The sequence below is a fragment of the Podarcis muralis genome, chromosome 1, assembly GCF_964188315.1.
Source record: "Podarcis muralis chromosome 1, rPodMur119.hap1.1, whole genome shotgun sequence".
NCBI classification, from domain to species: Eukaryota; Metazoa; Chordata; class Lepidosauria; order Squamata; family Lacertidae; genus Podarcis; species Podarcis muralis.
Genome location: NC_135655.1, coordinates 93,648,151 through 93,665,577, shown reverse-complemented (window position 1 = coordinate 93,665,577; position 17,427 = coordinate 93,648,151). Strand labels below are relative to the sequence as shown.

Sequence of the window (17,427 nt, the reverse complement as noted above, 5' to 3'; positions counted from 1 at the left end):
CGGTCCACTGTCCTTCAGAGTTTGTAGGGGGCCGGACTATATATTTTTTGGGGGGGGGGGTGAACGAATTCCTATGCCCCACAAATAACCCAGAGAACCAATTTAAATAAAAGGGCACATTCTACTTATGTAAAAACATGCTGATTCCCAGACCGTTCACAGGACAGATTGAGAAGGCGATTGGGCCGGATCCGGCCCTCGTGCCTCAGTTTGCCTACCCATGCCTTAAAGCACAGACACTTGAGAAAGCTGACCACTGGCGGAATGATCTGTAGAATAAGGTTAAAGGAAACTCACAAACATCTCTTGGCCAACTGAAAAGCAAGGCAAGTACAAAAGTAAGTAAGTAAGTAAGTTTGGCTTTTACTCTTTTAGTTTTATCTCAGTTTTAATGTATGTTTGTAAATCACATTGAACTACTATTTGCAGGAAAGCGACTGATACATTCAGAAAATAATAAACAACCTCCCAAAGTTCTACTACATCCAAGTGAAGGGAAATCATGCAGGTTTGGTTCCCTATTTGACAAACTTTAAAGAAGAGTTTTCAAAGCCATTTTTGTCACAATGCCAAGCCCAGTAACTCTTGCTATTTCAGCTACAGTGGTACCTCGGGTTACAGACACTTCAGGTTACAGATGCTTCAGGTTATAGACGCTTCAGGTTACAGACTCCGCTAACCCAGAAATAGTACCTCAGGTTAAGAACTTTGCTTCAGGATGAGAACAGAAATCATGTGGCAGCGGCACGGCGGCAGCAGAAGGCCCCATTAGCTAAAGTGGTACCTCAGGTTAAGAACAGTTACAGGTTAAGAACGGACCTCCAGAATGAATTAAGGTCTTAACCCGAGGTACCACTGTACTATTAAATAGTGGCTTCTGCCATGTAGGTAATGCTCATTTGAAAACAAGCTTGTATGTACCTTTTCAACTCATACATTCAGGGGAAAAATCCCAGGATTTACAAGATTTTCCCCTTTGTTCATCCAGTACAATTAAAGAAGGTGTTTATTATTATTATTATTCATTATATTAGTCATTATATTATTATATTATATTATATTATATTATATTATATTATATTATATTATATTATTATATTATATTATATTATATTATTATATTATAAATTTCTAAATTCTATTTGGGAAAATAAGCAGTTTTACTTCAGCACTTTGGCCTGGTGCAGTTTGTGCTGGAACAGAAGTTGCCGCAGGTAGGTTGGAAAGTTGCAAAGCTATAAGTAGTCTGATACCGGAGAACCAGCCATTGGAAACGCTTCACCTGTTTGATTTCTGCAGGCACAGTTGCTGATCAAGTTGCAGGTTAGGAACCGAGTCAGTTAAGAAGTTGGCAACAATAAAAAAAGAAAAGAAATTAAAGGCATGTAAGACAAAGGATCTCTGAGATGGTAGATTTCTGCAGCTTCTTTCTGGGGTTAGCAAGGGCCCCATAGCAACCTTTTGCAAAATGTAATGTAGTTAGACAGGGACATGCACAAATTGCAGTAGATAATTGACAGCTGAATTATCAGGGAAATGGCTGCCATTTTTTAAGACGCTGGGGGTTAAGGGCTGCTTTGAACCTTAATAAGCCTTGATTGATTTTGTAAATAAGAATCGCAGTTACTCTGTTTACAGCGAAGGAGCCGTTTTATTGCCGCAGTATCAAAGATTACCCTGCTCTGAGCAGCGATATTGAGAGCGAAGCGCCATCTGTCCTGGAGAATTTCTTCCCTTTATGAACAGGACTTTCTCATGGAAATTAATTGAATAGCAGGAACTGTGCTTATTGTATTTCGCCGCTTTCTTCTGCAAAAAAGGATCTGTTATCTTACAACATGGCCCCTGTCATATCATACCCAAATTCACTCACCATCAATTCTGGTTCCGGTTCACACACACACACAGACTTACCGCCTTATATGAATTTTGTACAGAACGAGAAATGTGGAAAGCAAAACATCCACAATTTACTCATATGTGGAATTATTGCAAAGAAACCATCTGCTGCCTTCTTCATTTGTTTTCTGGAGAAGGGGAAGTCAATGAGCCAGATCCACCTACTTCCATTCAGAGCTTCGGGAGGGGGTGGAGGAGGGGGGCGTTACAATGGACCATCTCTCTCTCTCTCTCTCTCTCTCTCTCTCTCTCTCTCTCTCTCACACACACACACACACACACACACACACACACACACACTGGGTGTGGCCACAAAGGAGCTTCCTACAATACAGGGCCAGCTGAAATTGTGCGCAATGTGGTGCTGTGGTGCCGTGCTTTCCTCTGCCTGTGCAGATGGTATGAGTTGTACCTAAGGCAGGTACAGCCTTAGGTCCCGAGGTCCAGCCATTTTGCTGGAGGTTTCTCATCCCTCTCCTGGGGCAAACATGCAGAGACCAGGCAGGGCTACATATCATAGGTAAGGGTTAGGCTTAGGACAAAATAAGCAGGGTTGTCCAGGGATGTAAAGCAGAGGCACAATTGCACCATGAGACTAGATAAGCAAGAGATGGAAAGAAGATAAAAGTCTCTACCAGAGAAGAATGGCAGATTGAACTGTTGTACCATGCCGAAATGGCACAATTGACCAGGAAGCTCAGAAACCAAGAAGACCGAAACTTCAACAAGGAATGGGGATTTTTAAAAATAATTTATCTTGAGGACCACTGTAAGCAGATGAAAACATTAGCAGGATTGCAATAACACTTGTAATGTAACGAGTACTATGGAGATAATGGAGTTGTTTTTTTAAAAAAATGGATTACTGAAAAAGATGCAGTAGAAAAGGTTTAACAACAGAACCCATGGAGGGGAAGGTGGGAAGTGCAGAGATTCAGAGGAATCTTTTAATTACGGATGTGTGTTGTAGTATGATTATAATTGTATATTTGTAAAACCACATAAAAAACATTTCCACGACACACACACACACACACACACGGGGGGCGGGGAGAGAGAGAGAGAGAGAGAGAATAGATAAACAGGGAAGCCGTTGCTACGATTGCTAAGGTTTGGGTTTTTGGATTTTTCTTTCTTTCAACAACTGGCTAAATTGGTAGATATAAATGTTAATCCTTATACAAGATATACCTTCAAGTGGGGTTGGGATGCTACATGTTCAGGAACCCCATTCCTGCATATATAAAACCTAACGAGAGAAATGCAACCCAGTGGGAGTTATGCTTTTCCAAATGTTGCGTCAGCGCAAACATTTCTGCTTGTCCTATGGAACAATCTCCCCTCTTGCCTCCCCCGCCCTTGTGCACTGGTCTGGGGACTCTTATGAAACCCCTACCCACCCCATCCCAGATCACAGCCAAATTCCATCAGCATGGGGCAAGCACGAAGGTGCGGGGAGAGCCCCATTGTGGTAGTAGAAGTCTACCATGTGGATTCCACTGGGGGAACCCCTTGGTCGTATTTGGCCCAGATGGGGTTTTGCTCCTCCCATAAGTCATAACCATTTCCCCTGCCCTCCTGGACTGTCTTAATTAATTAATTAATTCAGATGGAAATTCCCAGGTGTAAAAAAAAGGCAATTTATGTATGCTACTACTGTGGCCTGTGTTTTGTTAGCCCAAAAATGGAAAACGAGTGAGGTCCCCATTAAAGAAGAATGGCAACTTAATCTGATGGACTACGCACAGCTTTCAGACTTAACTTATGAAATAAGAGAACAAGAATATTATATGTTTAAAGAAGGTTGGAAAATGTGTAATGAATATACGGGTGAAAATTGTGTACATTTGAAAACGTTGGCAGCATTAAGATAAATTCAACAGTGTGAATAAGTTTTAATGGATGTAAAAATAGAATACTAAATTGCTTAGTTGATGTAAAACATGCAGGGATCAATGGAATGCAAATTGAACCATGAAGGAGGAGAAGGAAAGTCAGTATTTTAAGGTTGTTCAAATGAATATTCTAAAATGTAAAATATGAAAACTTAATTAAAAATATACAAAAAAAAACCCAGCAAGAAAAAGACCCCCAAAATCAATCAATCAAATTAATATACACCCTTCACTTGAGGCTCATGGGGCAGTTTATGCGTTTAAAGCACTCTTATCCAACTCTCAACAGTCTCATGCCTTCCTCTAAAATCCTGGGAACTGTAGTTTGTTCAGAGTGCTAGGAATCATAGCTCTGTGAGGAGTAAGCTACAGTTCCCTGAATTCTCTGAGGGGGAAGGTATGGTTGTTAAAGTGGCATTAAATGCCCTTTAAGTGTAGGAGGTGGTGGATGTGACCTGGCTGTCGTCATTTCCATGCAAGGGCAAAGGCAGTTGGTACCCAGTCTCACGCTGGACCCTTCTGTGTGTAGGCATTTCTTGACGAAGCTACTGGCTGGAATCGCTTTCCAGTGGCCCCTGAGTTTGCTATCTGAGAAATGCTGTTTCCCCGAGAGATTAACAAATGCACTTTTTACAAGCGGAAGTACAATAAAAAAAGAGTTAGCGGGGAAGGATACAATTTGATGCCCTGCATTAGGGAACCAACAAAAGCTGGTAGGAGATCTTTCAAAACTGAGCACATTAGTTGAAGGCCTATTCAAATAAATATCAAAACCCAAGCGAATGCCACATCTGGTTCCTTTCAGCTCCCCACACTCTCGTTCTTTCCAGCTGTTAACACCTGCTGTTCTGTCAGATATAATAATGAAACTTCAGGTGCTTTATAATAACATGAAAGCATTATTAATTTTTCATATGCAAAGGCCTTTAGGGGAACATATTTCAGGGGGAAAGATATCTGGGAGTGTTTGCTAGTGATCTTTTTAGAACAGCATGTACTTCATCTTTTCTTTTCCTCCTGACCAAATTTTAGAGCGGTGATTGGAGCTGTTGCAATCCTTCTAGGGCCTAGGCGATATCCAAATATTTGAGGCATCTGGGAAGCACATGCTACTGCTTGTCGGTGTAGCTTTTTATTTTATTTTACTGCTGACATGTAGCCAGAAGCAGTTTTTAACATGGTGCTGGGCTGATACTGTTGCATTGCGCCTGCAAGGTATTCACACCAGAACCGAAATATGGCACACTGATAGCTCCTTTAAGCAGCTAAAATCAGCTGTGCTCTAGGGAAGACTCAGTGCAGCATTTGCAGAACTGTCAGGGTGCGTGAGGATCCTTTAAGCCCTGCTAAAGCATAAGGTCCCAATGCCATCTTGCTGCCATCCATAAACATTAGAGAACTACAGTGCCTGTGAAATCTAGTTGAATAAATGTTTCAAACAGGGTTTTTTTACAAACTTCTGAGTTCACTGACCCCTGGATGAGCTTGCAAAGCTGTTGTTGACACCAACCCAAATTCTTAGGAATGTAAATGAAAGAAAGTCAATAAATACCACTATATAATCATGTTTTAATCCCCAATCAGCATTAATAGGAATCGTAAAACATATAAAAAATAAGGAAGCAAAAATAGTGAAAATGATAACAAAACCATACAGAGGTTTCTTATTGGGAAGGGGGGGGGGTGCACTCTGTACATGCCCATGACCTTTACTTCTGGTGCTCATAGTTCCTAATTAAATTGTTTGCTCTTGTAAACTTCCTTCCCCATCAAGCTCTTTTGGACTCCCTTTGGAACTCCAGGTCTTTATTCACCACCCACTTCATCGTCCCATCAACCACAGAGGATCGATATGGACCACTTTGGGAAACTCAGGTTGAGAGTGTGGATATTGTAGGCTTTCTGGCCATCAACCAACATAGACAATGGTCAGGGATGGTGGACGTTACAGGACTTCCGGGTTGGCGCCATCGCCGAATGGCGGACTCCCTCCGAGCTCCGGAGGGAGCCTGCTCGGCAGGGGCTGGGTCCTACCGCATCGGCGACGCGGGGACCCTTAAAAACCACGGACACGGAGGCCGTGGACATGGAGACTCGGCTGGCACCGTCAGCGCCCTCCCGACTCGTGAAGGAGCCTTTTTAAAGGCTACGGATCGGGTGCCGGGGAGAAGCGTGGTGCTTTGAGTCTTCTGCTATCCCTGCCGAGCGAAGCCGCATGCCATTCGACGGAGAGCGCTGGCTTCTTCCAATTGAAATTCGGACATTTAACAACAACCCGTGAGTAATTGGGTAACCGGGTACAAAAGGAGAAAAAAAAGGAATTTTTTTTTCGGATTCGGCACGAGCGGGGGGGATCTAAAAAGGAAGTCAGTCCCCTCCCGGATTGTAAACATGCTAAAACAAGGACTGAGAAACCAAGATCAATTCAGAAGATTATTGCTGACAAAAATATCAAATTCCACGATGGGATCACTATAAGAATTGTGCTGGAGGAGAAAAGTTGAGGGTGAGAGGGAAAAGGCAACCCCCCCCTGGGAACCGGGGCGATTCGGAGAACCTGGCGGAGAGAGATTGAGAGTTTGACAGCTGTCAAAGTAGCTGTCAAATCTTGAGAATACATAGAGGACTTTGTTACAAGTATCTTGCTGGGTAATTTTGATACAATTGGATATAAACATGGATACAAAATGTCGGGTGGAAAAAGAAACAACAATTTGACTTTTGGATCAGAGGACACAAAGTTATTGCAACCCCCCTAGAGGGGCTTTGGGACATTACAGGCGGCGTATGTGGAAAACTACCCTGGGATGTGTATTGGTCTTAGCTCCTGGGAAAGTAGCAAAACTGAAATATTGTTTTGTCTACAGAGGTGACAACACAATAGAACTTTTCTATTGAAGCAAGCTAGGAACTGGACGTAAGTCTGTGCTCCTGAATAACAAACCTCTGTAGAGATACTAGATTTCAGAATAAGAATGGCTTTGCAGCTGAACAAGACAGAAACCTGAGGAAGCAAGAAACAAAAGAGTATAGGACCAACTACGCCATGGAAAGAACAATGGGAGGAGCAACAATGACCAAGGGAAATTAAAGGCCTCGATTAGACTGGACTTTTGAATTTAACATTATCAAAACAAGCAAATTTAAAGAAAACCGGCAAGATGGATTGAGAAAAATTTGGCTGTGGACTTGAGACCTCCAGGCCGATAACATACAGAATGATGGACATGGGGAATCCAAACCGGGGAAGGGAGGGGGAACTTTAGAATCCAAAGGCTATGTAACCAACTTTTGGAAACTTCTTCTATATTCTATCTTTTATCTTTTTATATAACTTTTTCATTTTGATTTAACACGTTTTAAAGAGGGAATTCGTGGAAGGAAACGGGGCAGATTTTGGGGAAAAAATTTGTTTCATTTTGTTAAAAATGAGGACTGATGTCAAGATTGTAATTTAAATTGGCTAATATATTAGGTTTAAATTGGGAAGGAGAACTTGTGGAACCAACGTAGGGAAAGGGGAATACAGTCGGGAGGGGAAGGAGGGGGTCCCAGAAAGAAGGCTATGAAAATAAGGGTTTAAAAATTGGGGTTCTTTGTCTTTTTTTTCTTTTTCTTTCTGTCTTTTTCTTTATCTTTTCTATCTTTTCTATTCTGTTATTATTGGAAATTTTAATAAATATGATTAAAAAAAAAAAAAAAGGGATGGTGGACGTTACAGTTCAGCAACATCTGGAGAGCCACAAGGTCCCCACTCCAGATACACATATACCTGGCAAAACCCAAAATGGTTCCCTGTGAGTTGTGAGGCTCAGAAAGGAGAGCAAACGTAGGAAGGTGGCCTTATGCAAAAGCCCTATGCTTAAGTGCACCACCTTAAAAACAAAGGTTCTTTTGAGACCATTGAGAGAGAAGTCTTCTCCTTCATAGAGCTACCTGGAGACTGATCTTAACCAAGACTGTAGACTGTGAGGCAGACATCCTACTGGGTGTTGTAATATCCTGCAAGTCTGAGGGAAAGCGCAGTCCCCTTCCACTTGAGCATATTTGTATAATGTTGTGAAATGCCTGCTCATGCTTGGAAATAACTTGTGAAGTCTTCCTTAGCTTTGGTTGCCTATGGGAGCTTTTTATTAACGATAATATTTCAAAAGCAAGCTAGAAGAGAAGTGGGTTTCCCAGCAATGGAAATCCTTTGCAGGGAGGTTTCTGGAAATCCTTTGCAGGGAGGTTTCTGCAAAGAGAAGGGGAAGCTGAACCTTCTCGAATTTTCACCATCACCCCAACTACCGAAAGCAGAAGAGCTCATTCTTCTGCCTTTCTGAAACTTGGCTTTCTTCATTGAGCAAGGAGCACAAAGATCACCCCCATATTTACTTTATATGCTTCATACTTTGCTATGAAAGCTGCTGAATGATGGAAACATAACAAATTATTTTACGGTGACCCTAAATCTCTGTGCCTTTCTCCCAGATGGGTGGAGGCTCAGCTGAGGCTAGGCAAAGAAGCCACCTTACATGCTCTGAAAGGCAACTGAATTGATCGAATAATATGTCAGCTTTGGTTGTCACACAAGGGCCTGCTGATTTTGTGTTCCCAAGGGAGTCACAGTTAGCAATGGTACAAGACAGAGCATTTTCAGTGGTGGCATCCCAGTGGTAGAACGCTCTCCCGAGGAAAGTTTGACTTGCCCCACCTCTGATGGTTCTTAGACAGGCAGCTGCGATATGTTTATCTGGTCAAGATTTTAAGTATTTATAAATGGTTTGTTCATTCTTCTCTTTTGGTGCTGCTTTTATAGTAATGTTTTACAATATCAATTTATGGTTTATTAAACCACCTTGGTTGAATAAGTGAACTGGGAACTGGGAACTGTCGTTTGTTAAGGACGCTGGGACTAGTAGATCTGTGAGGGATAAACTGCAGTTTCCAGAATTCTTTGGGAGAAATAATGTGCATTAAGTGTCCTTTAAATGTATGGTATGTACACAGCCATTAGCATATCCCTTCTCTTCCCTTCCACCCTGCCTTTCCATACATATCATTCCATACTTTACAGCTGTGTCTACATTCCTGATGCAAAAGCAAAACACAAACAAAAAAGAGTATTTAGGTAGGTAGAAAGAAAGAAAGAAAGGAAGGAAGACTCTGAGTGCCTGCAGTTGCATATCATAACACAATCATAAATCAGTTTACCATCATGACTAGAGGAATAAAATGGGTTTTACTTCGGCTGCCCTAGACACCTCCAGGCGGTGTGCACATTCTTGCTTGCTCTGCATCCCATTTGCTTTGCATCCAGTTCATGCCCACTGCTGGTTTGGGAAGTGGTATACACACAGCATTATTTGTCCAGTTGTTTCTTAGGGAATACTGCATTCTGATGTATTCCGCCCACCCCCAACCAGCTTTGATCTTCTTGGAGAAAAAGCACAAGTTAGCAGTGTTTTAAGTTTGCAATGTGTAAATAGGCATATTTGAAAATCAAGGTCATTTTGTTGGCAAAAAGGATAGTAAATTTTTAAGTAAAAATAACAAAGTGAAGTGAGCATGTACATACTTTGCGGCCCTCCCCAACTGTAAAATTAAAAAGAAGAAGAAAGAAAAGTGGGGGGGGGGAATGCTGGTGACTGGCATCAGTTGCCCTGGCACACTTGTGAAGTCTTCCTTAGCTTTGGTTGCCTAAAGGAGCCTTTTATTAACAATCACCTGCCATTCTCTGTGTGGTCATTTAAGGTGTGGGCTAGACTTCAGCCTGGAGGTCCAGCCCTAGCTAAACTACTGATTCTGAAGGTTATGAAGACAACTTAGATGTTCCCCAGTACCTCAGTGTTTTGACTGAGTCCAACTATTTCTTCAATCAGCAAAATGCAATCTAAAAGAAAAATAGAACATTTCTTGTAGTCTGATTCTTAATTTCTGTCTCATAATACCAGATGGGTGAAGATTCACTCTGGCTATTCGGGGGGGGGGGACCCATTTAGCATATGGTGTTCTTTCAGGTACCCGGTTCCAATGTTTTGAAAGCATCTTAGCATTGCAAATAGGTTCTAGAACCGATGCTTTGCAAATCTTTCCTTAAACTGAGCCCGGAGGAGCTCCGAAAGTGGAGGGGAAATCGCTAATTGAATCTGAGATTGCATTTGCCTTCGACTAATAGCTGAGGAATTTGGAATGAATTCTTCCCCGAGAAAAGTGAGATAAATGATGTGGACGTGTCTATCCGGTGAAATATTTGATCACTTACCTTCTTAGTCATCATTGATCTTTAATCACTTATTATGTAACGTTTCACCCCCGATACAGATTGCAAAGGGAGGTTGGAGGGTGGGGAGAGGAAAAAATAACAAGCATGCAGCCTATGGAAGCGAGAAAGTAATTTGTCTGCAACAGGAAGGTTGCTCTTTTCTGCACACTCCGTTTACAGCATCATCTATCATCTGTGAAAATCGCCAGGAGGCTGCGGGAACAAAGATCAGCTCAAGTCGCAGGAGAAAAACTGTCTTATTAAAGTCTCATATAGTGATAGTAGCCAAATCCTCAGAACTGCCCAGGGCAAAGAAAACAGCAGATGCAACGCCACAGCAATAGGGTTGCTGAGGAGGCTTGCAAGACTTCCAGAAACTCTTGGCTGACACTGTGTTCAGATCCACTATTTCCCCTGCTGCTTCTGCTTTTGGAATACCCCAGGCACTACATTCCATCTGTGTTGTCTCTTGCAGCCTCCCATGGGATAAATGTGGCATCTTGAGATAACTGTTTTCATCTAAAATAGTGCTGGGGTTTTTTCCTGACTATACCCACAAGCCTTTGTGCTGTTCCCCATTGCAAATGCTATTAGCACCTCTAGACTGTGGTACTTCTCTTTTCCGAGTTTTCAGCTCATCAAGTTGATTGGTCTTCAATAACAACTTGGCAGGTCAGTCCTCTGCACGTCTACTCAGAAGTATGCTCCACTGAGTTCAATGGGTCTTACTCCCAAGTATTGTAGTTCAAGAGACCAATCATGGCCCCAGAATGGCCTGAAGGCATATGATGTAGCTTAGTCTTCCCCAGGCAGGGATACTTCATATTTCAGAGTATAGTACATCTCCTATCAGCCCTGCCCATTGACTGTGGGAATTGGAGTCCAGGTGAAACCTGCTATGTCTGAATGGCTCTGGGTCTGAAAGGAAGGTCGACTGGAGCCCCCGGTACACTGCCTTGAGTTCTACAATTGAACAAAGATTGAAGAAAGGTGGGATATATAATAAATTTACATTTTATTAAATTTCAAGGATTTCACAGATTTCAAGGATACTTATTTCAGGTGTCCGTTCTTAGGAAGAAGAAGAGTTTAGATTTGATATCCCGCTTTATCACTACCCTAAGGAGTCTCAAAGCGGCTAACAATCTTCTTTCCCTTCCTCCACCACAACAAACACTCTTTGAGGTGAGTGAGGCTGAGAGACTTCAAAGAAGTGTGACTGGTCCAAGGTCACCCAGCAGCTGCATGTGGAGGAGCGGGGACGCGAACCCGGCTCCCCAGATTACGAGTCTACCACTCTTAACCACTACACCACAGGACTCCAGCCATTGTGCATAAATAATATCTAATCCCAATCCTTTTAAAGGTGATCATTAGCTCTGTTTTTCCAGGTGAGGAATGGTGACTGGGAAACACTGTGTTCCCATGAAGTCACATAAGAAGAGCCCTACTGGCTCAGACCAGTGGCCAGCGGTGTATCATGTGGGGCACAGAGGTGGTTGTGCAAAATTGTTAGGGGGTACAAAATTCCGACATCTGGTGCTGCTTTAATACAGCTGTGTGCTTCTCTCGCTGTTGAAAACAGCTTTTCCATGAGAACCAGGAAGTGACCTCTCCAGACAACGGAATGACTCTTCTTTGCTTATCTCTGTGGTTGTGATCTCCTGGGTAATGCAGATGCCGTAAGGCTGTTGAATGCACATGTGTACTCTGTATGTTTCTCTGTATGTTACTCTGCATGGCCCCGGGCATTGGCAACCCATGCTTACACGCCAGTGGCCCATCTAGTCCAGCATCCTGTTCTCACAGTGCCAACCAAATTTATGCGGGAAACTTGCAAGCTGGACCTGAGCACAAGGGCACTCTCCCCTCTGGTGGTTTCCAGCAACTGGCATTCAGAAGCATTACAGCCATCATAGTTACCAGCTGCAGCAGCTGCAGCAATACAGAAATGTCCACACCCTCCTGGATAGCATCATCACTCAGTCGATCAGGGAGCTTAGCTGGGCCAGCTGGGTGCATTGGCTTAACTAAGAGACTGGTTTGACCAGTCCAGCAGTTCCTTCTTGTAGACAGAAAACCACAGGCATGTTTGGGACCCACAGGCACCCTCCAAACCAACACCCTTTCCTAGAACAATAGCTACTAGAGAGCATACTGTCTCCAACATCCAAATAGCAGTCAGTGGGAAGCAACAGCAGAGGAGGGCAACTGCTGAATTCCCCAGTGGTATCAGGTTGGCCACTGTGGAAAACAGAATGCTGGACTAGATAGGCCTTTGGTCATATCCTGCAAGGCTCTTCTTAGGTTCTAAGTGTGTCTTCACCCTCAAAGGTAAAGAAGCCATTCAGGAGGTGGCAACTGTAAGAAACGGAAGAAGCAGGGTCCTTTTTTATTTTGCTCTTTGGTTGTCTTTAACAGCACTCTAAAATGCAGAAATTCAGCTGGTGATTCAGAAAGAGAAGCTGCAATCTCCTCAGTGCCATCTGACAGCACCCTGCACACAGCATTAAGCGCCAAGCATAGGAAAGGCACACTGGAGAACAATGGAAGGTTATATTGCAGGCAGTTTGTGCTTCTCTAATCTGTATTTAAACAGGGTGGGCTGGCAGAGACAAAGTGGAGAAACAGGATAGTTTGAGGTGACTGAGCCTTTTTTCTAGCTACTGTTGAGCAATTGAACAAACGTTCGAAAAGTTATGAAATCCTCTTACCAGACTTCCATTTGGCAGAGACTGTTTGAGGCCTAGTGGTTCTGGCATGCTGAATGAGGATGTGTAAAGTCTCTTTCAACTGTATCTGTGCTTTTACGGCAAGTTCTTAAAGGCAGGTCCTTTTCTGTGAAGCACTGAGGTCTCCCTCAGTTTCAGGAATGCATATAAAATGGCTGGGCTAGACAGTGGGCACCCGCAAAAGCCTTTTCATACATAAAATCCCTCCATTGCACTAGTCATGTAAATATCTGAACATGGTGTTCATGCATGAGAGAAAGCTGAGGGGAGCATTGTGGCTAATGTCTTTTTAATATGTGTATCATGCAGAGGAGCTGAAATAAGACCCATTGTTTTGTCCATGAATGTGACCATCCTATGAACAGCCAACCACCTTTATGCAGCGAAACATGGCAGTGTGTTGGGCAGCCATGTTAATTTGCCTCTCTATTTCAGGTTGCCTTTGAACTAACTGTTTAGCCTGGAATTGATGCCCTTATTTTTTAGGGAGAACCCAGATGATATTGTTGCCAGACCATTGCATTCCAGCGTTTTCTATGTGGAACTTCCTGAACCAAACCAATGAAGCACAATGATGCTTTATTTGCAGTTTGGTATAAATGCACTATTAATTGGGTCAATGACACCTGCAAAAAAGAATACACCTACAAACTCTCCACCACCACCACCAATTTGAAGAGGTCTTTATATCTTTTGTAGGAGCTGCATGCGACTGAGACCACCTGCCTCAATGATCTTCCCCTAACTAGTAGGAGCTCTCCAAGGTGTCAGGCAGCATCTTTGGTTTTGGCACCCTTATCTGAATTTATTGATCTGGAAATTCCAGGGAATGAACCCGAGACCTTATTCATGCAAAGTCTGGTGCTGTATAATTGAGCTATTTCTGACTTCCTGAAGCATTCACAACTGACCTGTTTCCCTGCGCAGCAATTCCAGCCCCACCTTCCAGTGCTAATCCTCAAGCATTCTTATTTTGCACCACAGGCTATCTTGTACCTACATATTCCATAAAACTTTATTATTTGTTGCACGCCTCGAATGATTTCTCCTCCTAAAACCAACTTTTCCCACACTTTGGCGTCTCCATTGTAGTTTGAGGGTGTGTGTTTCAGTTGAAGTGTTATTACATTACACTGGAAGCACATAACAGTCTCTTTAAACACCCACACCAACGCAACCCATATGGATTTCATTGAGCAATGAAACTGGAATAAGAATGAAAGAGTAGAAGCAACTGCTGGGAGATCTAGCTATTGTTCTTGTCAATCATCCTGATTGATTAAATATGGTAGCTCACCATATGATTCAAATGGAATGTTCTTCCTGGAAAGAACACTTAGGCTGAGACGTTTGACCAGCTTTTGTAAATAAGTTAGCAAGGAGACAATATGTTTGTGGAGCAGCAAACGGGAGATGAACAAAAGCACTGAAATGTATTTATTTATTTAGAATAACTTATAAACCACTTAATTGAAGAATAACCAAGTGGTGCACATATAACAATTTAAAATTGTACTTTATAAGTGAGACAGAAGATACTTTTAGTCCACCCACAACTCAAGAATCTCTGTGGAGAGGATACTTGAACTGATAATGCAGAAATAAACATATTGCTTGTGTACTGTGTACTGCATATGAAACTTAATGTACCACTGGACAAGTTACTGTAGTTATATGTTGTTATTGTATTTACATGAAAACCAATACAAATAATTGTGGTTTTAGGAGGAGAAATTGTGATTGTACTTATTACAGGGGAGAAGTTTTAGCTTGCTTTGGTGCATTACAGGTAGGGATGCGAGAAGACATCATTTTCCATTTTGACTTGTATTCGTCACATGAAACACTGTTTCCACTGCACTGCAGTTCATCTTCCACCAAAAACATTATTTGTCTCACTGTCCACTGTGGTGTAATTACATAAATTACATTACATAATTATGTAAATTACATAAGTTATGTTGTCATTAAAGGTAAAGGTAAAGGGACCCCTGACCATTAGGTCCAGTCGTGACTGACTCTGGGGTTGCGGCACTCATCTTGCTTTATTGGCCAAGGGAGCTTCCGGGTCATGTGGCCAGCATGACTAAGCCGCTTCTGGCGAACCAGAGCAGCGCACGGAAATGCCATTTACCTTCCTGCCAGAGCGGTACCTATTTATCTACTTGCACTTCGATGTGCTTTCGAACTGCTAGGTTGGCAGGAGCAGGGACCGAGCAATGGGAGCTCACCCCATCGTGGGGATTCGAACCGCCGACCTTCTGATCGGCAAGTCCTAGGCTCTGTGGTTTAACCCACACCGCCACCCTCGTCCCTTATGTTGTCATTACGTCATCCCAACTCCTTTCATTTTAATGCAACAGAAAACCAATGCAAATTGACCAGTAGGGAGGGGGAAGTAGTCAATTGTATATTGTAAGCAACCTCTCCACCTTCCTGTGCTCTTAGAAAAGCCCATCCAAGGACAGAAAGGTTGCAGAGTGCAGACCACTGGAGAGATGATTTGCAGTAGGAAAGGAAGGAGTCTCACAAATAGCTCTTTAGCCATCCTGAAAGTAAGCATGCTCAAGAAAAGAAAAAAAGCACTCTACTCATAAGAATTTGACCGAACTTTCCCCCTCCCTTTGATCATTTCTGAATGCAATTTATTTTCTCATTAATTGGTGCAGGATGCCATGGGGGCAGGGGACACACAGGAAAATCTTTGACACAGCATCAATAGCAAGTGGTGACCACTTTATTTAGAACGTCTGCATCTAAAGCAACAAATTGTTTTATAACCGTGGCAGGAAACTAGGTACCAGTGGACCTGTTGAATATAAAGGATCACCAATGTGGTGTTCCCTGGATGTTGTTGGACTCCCAGTTTCCATAATCCTCAACCAGCATGGCCAATGCCCAGGGATGGTGGGAGCTGGAGTTCAGCAACATCTGAAGGGCACCATGTTGGCTATGTCTTATATACAGAGAATCATAGAGTTGGCAGGGGTCTTGTAGCCCCTCAATACCTGACATCCAGGGCTAGAGCATCCTCAATAGATGTCCAGCCATTGCTTGAAGGAAGAGTGAGCTGTTCCCCAGTTGAGTGCTTCCATGGCTGAACTCCTCCAACTGTTAAGAAGTGTCTCCTAAAGCCCACCAGAAGTATGCATCTACAAGCAAATGACGCTAACACATGTTGAGTAAAATCACTGGTCTCCTCTGACTGGCAGCTGCTCTCCAGACTCAGGCATCATCTGCTACCTGGTTTTTCAATAGAAGGTGCCCAGGATTGAACCTGGGGCTTTCTGCATCCAAAGCATGTGCCCTGCCAATGAGTTATATTTGGCCTGTGGGCCCTCAATCCATTTACAACTTTGTGCTCGCTGCATGGTGCCTTTATGTTCCCCGACTGAAAGATGGATGGACAGGAAACAGCCAGAAAGCCACAGGCTTTGCCACCTACATTTTTCCTGCAGCTTCTCTTTGGCTGCCAAGGGAAGGCATCCAGCGAAGAGCAAGTCACATAGTTTTTATGAATATGCTGGCAGTGGCTATCAAGTGAGAGGGATGTGGGGGGAAGTGTGCTGTGCCCAAGATTGGCCTAACATCCAATGTAGCTGTCAGCCACTGCTCAACAAGAATAAGAATGGGGAAAGGTCTTTTCTGTCGGTGCAGATTGATGTTTCTATATACATGTCTCCGCAAGATTCACTCCTCCTGCTTCTCTACATAAGCTTCCTCTCGCGGAGATCTTTTTAGAGTTTTGGGAAGTTCTCAAGGTTTTACATGACTTTAAAATGAAAAATGGCTTCACTAATACACACCGCCGGTGTAATAAAATGAATTATGAAAGGCTTTAACTTTGGCTATCAGCACTTTAGAGCTTTCTGACCAGCTTTCGGTGGCTCTGTGGAATGTAATGAATTACAGAGACTTTTAACACTCTGTGTCAGTAACTTTAGTGGTTTGGTGATTGGCTTGCAGTGACAAGTTTCTGGAGTTTGTAAAAGTGGGGTTTGTGCAGCCTGAAAGCTTAGAAAATCCAAGCGTATTTATGGCCAATAAATTCTCTTTGTCTTGCCAAATTTCCACGAACTTCAGTCAAAATGGCAAAATAGTTTACGACAGAAAGAATGATGATCTACATATTTAAAGAAAATAACATTGAGATATAGTGCGTGTGTGAGAGAGAGTTTGGGCTTCGTTTGTTGCAAACATTTATTTAAAGCATAATTTGGGGAGGGTGCAGCACAACTGGCACACAACCAATATCCAGAGGTCTCTTGTGTCGAGCCCAAATTGCAGAGTTGTAGTGGAGAATTAGATCTTTAAACCCTGAAGCATCCTGCAAACAGGGTTGGGAAACAACCAGAGCCAGGTTGATCAGCCCATCAACGGTGGTGGGCTGACAAACTTAAACCTTCTTTCCCCTCCCCACTCCCTGAACAGTAGCTTTGTAACTAGTACAAGGTTGAGGTCAGAATGGAGGGCTTAACTCACTTTTCCTGCTGGGATTCTGAAGTCAAGGTTCTGGCTTTATTATCAATTTGTTGCACTGATTAGTTGTGGCACCCCACTTGTCACTTTTTTCCAGGATGATGAGGAACCATTGCTGAGCACTCTTTGGGTTCACTGAGTCAACCAGCTACAAATCCACCTAACAGTAAACTCG

General features: G+C 42.9%; 1 long non-coding RNA gene across 1 annotated transcript in view; it reads right to left on the bottom strand.

The window, feature by feature from the left end:
- The window catches only part of LOC114604324 (uncharacterized), a 64,874-nt gene that overhangs the window by 12,746 nt on the left and 34,701 nt on the right, over positions 1-17,427 (bottom strand). The window lies entirely within an intron of this gene.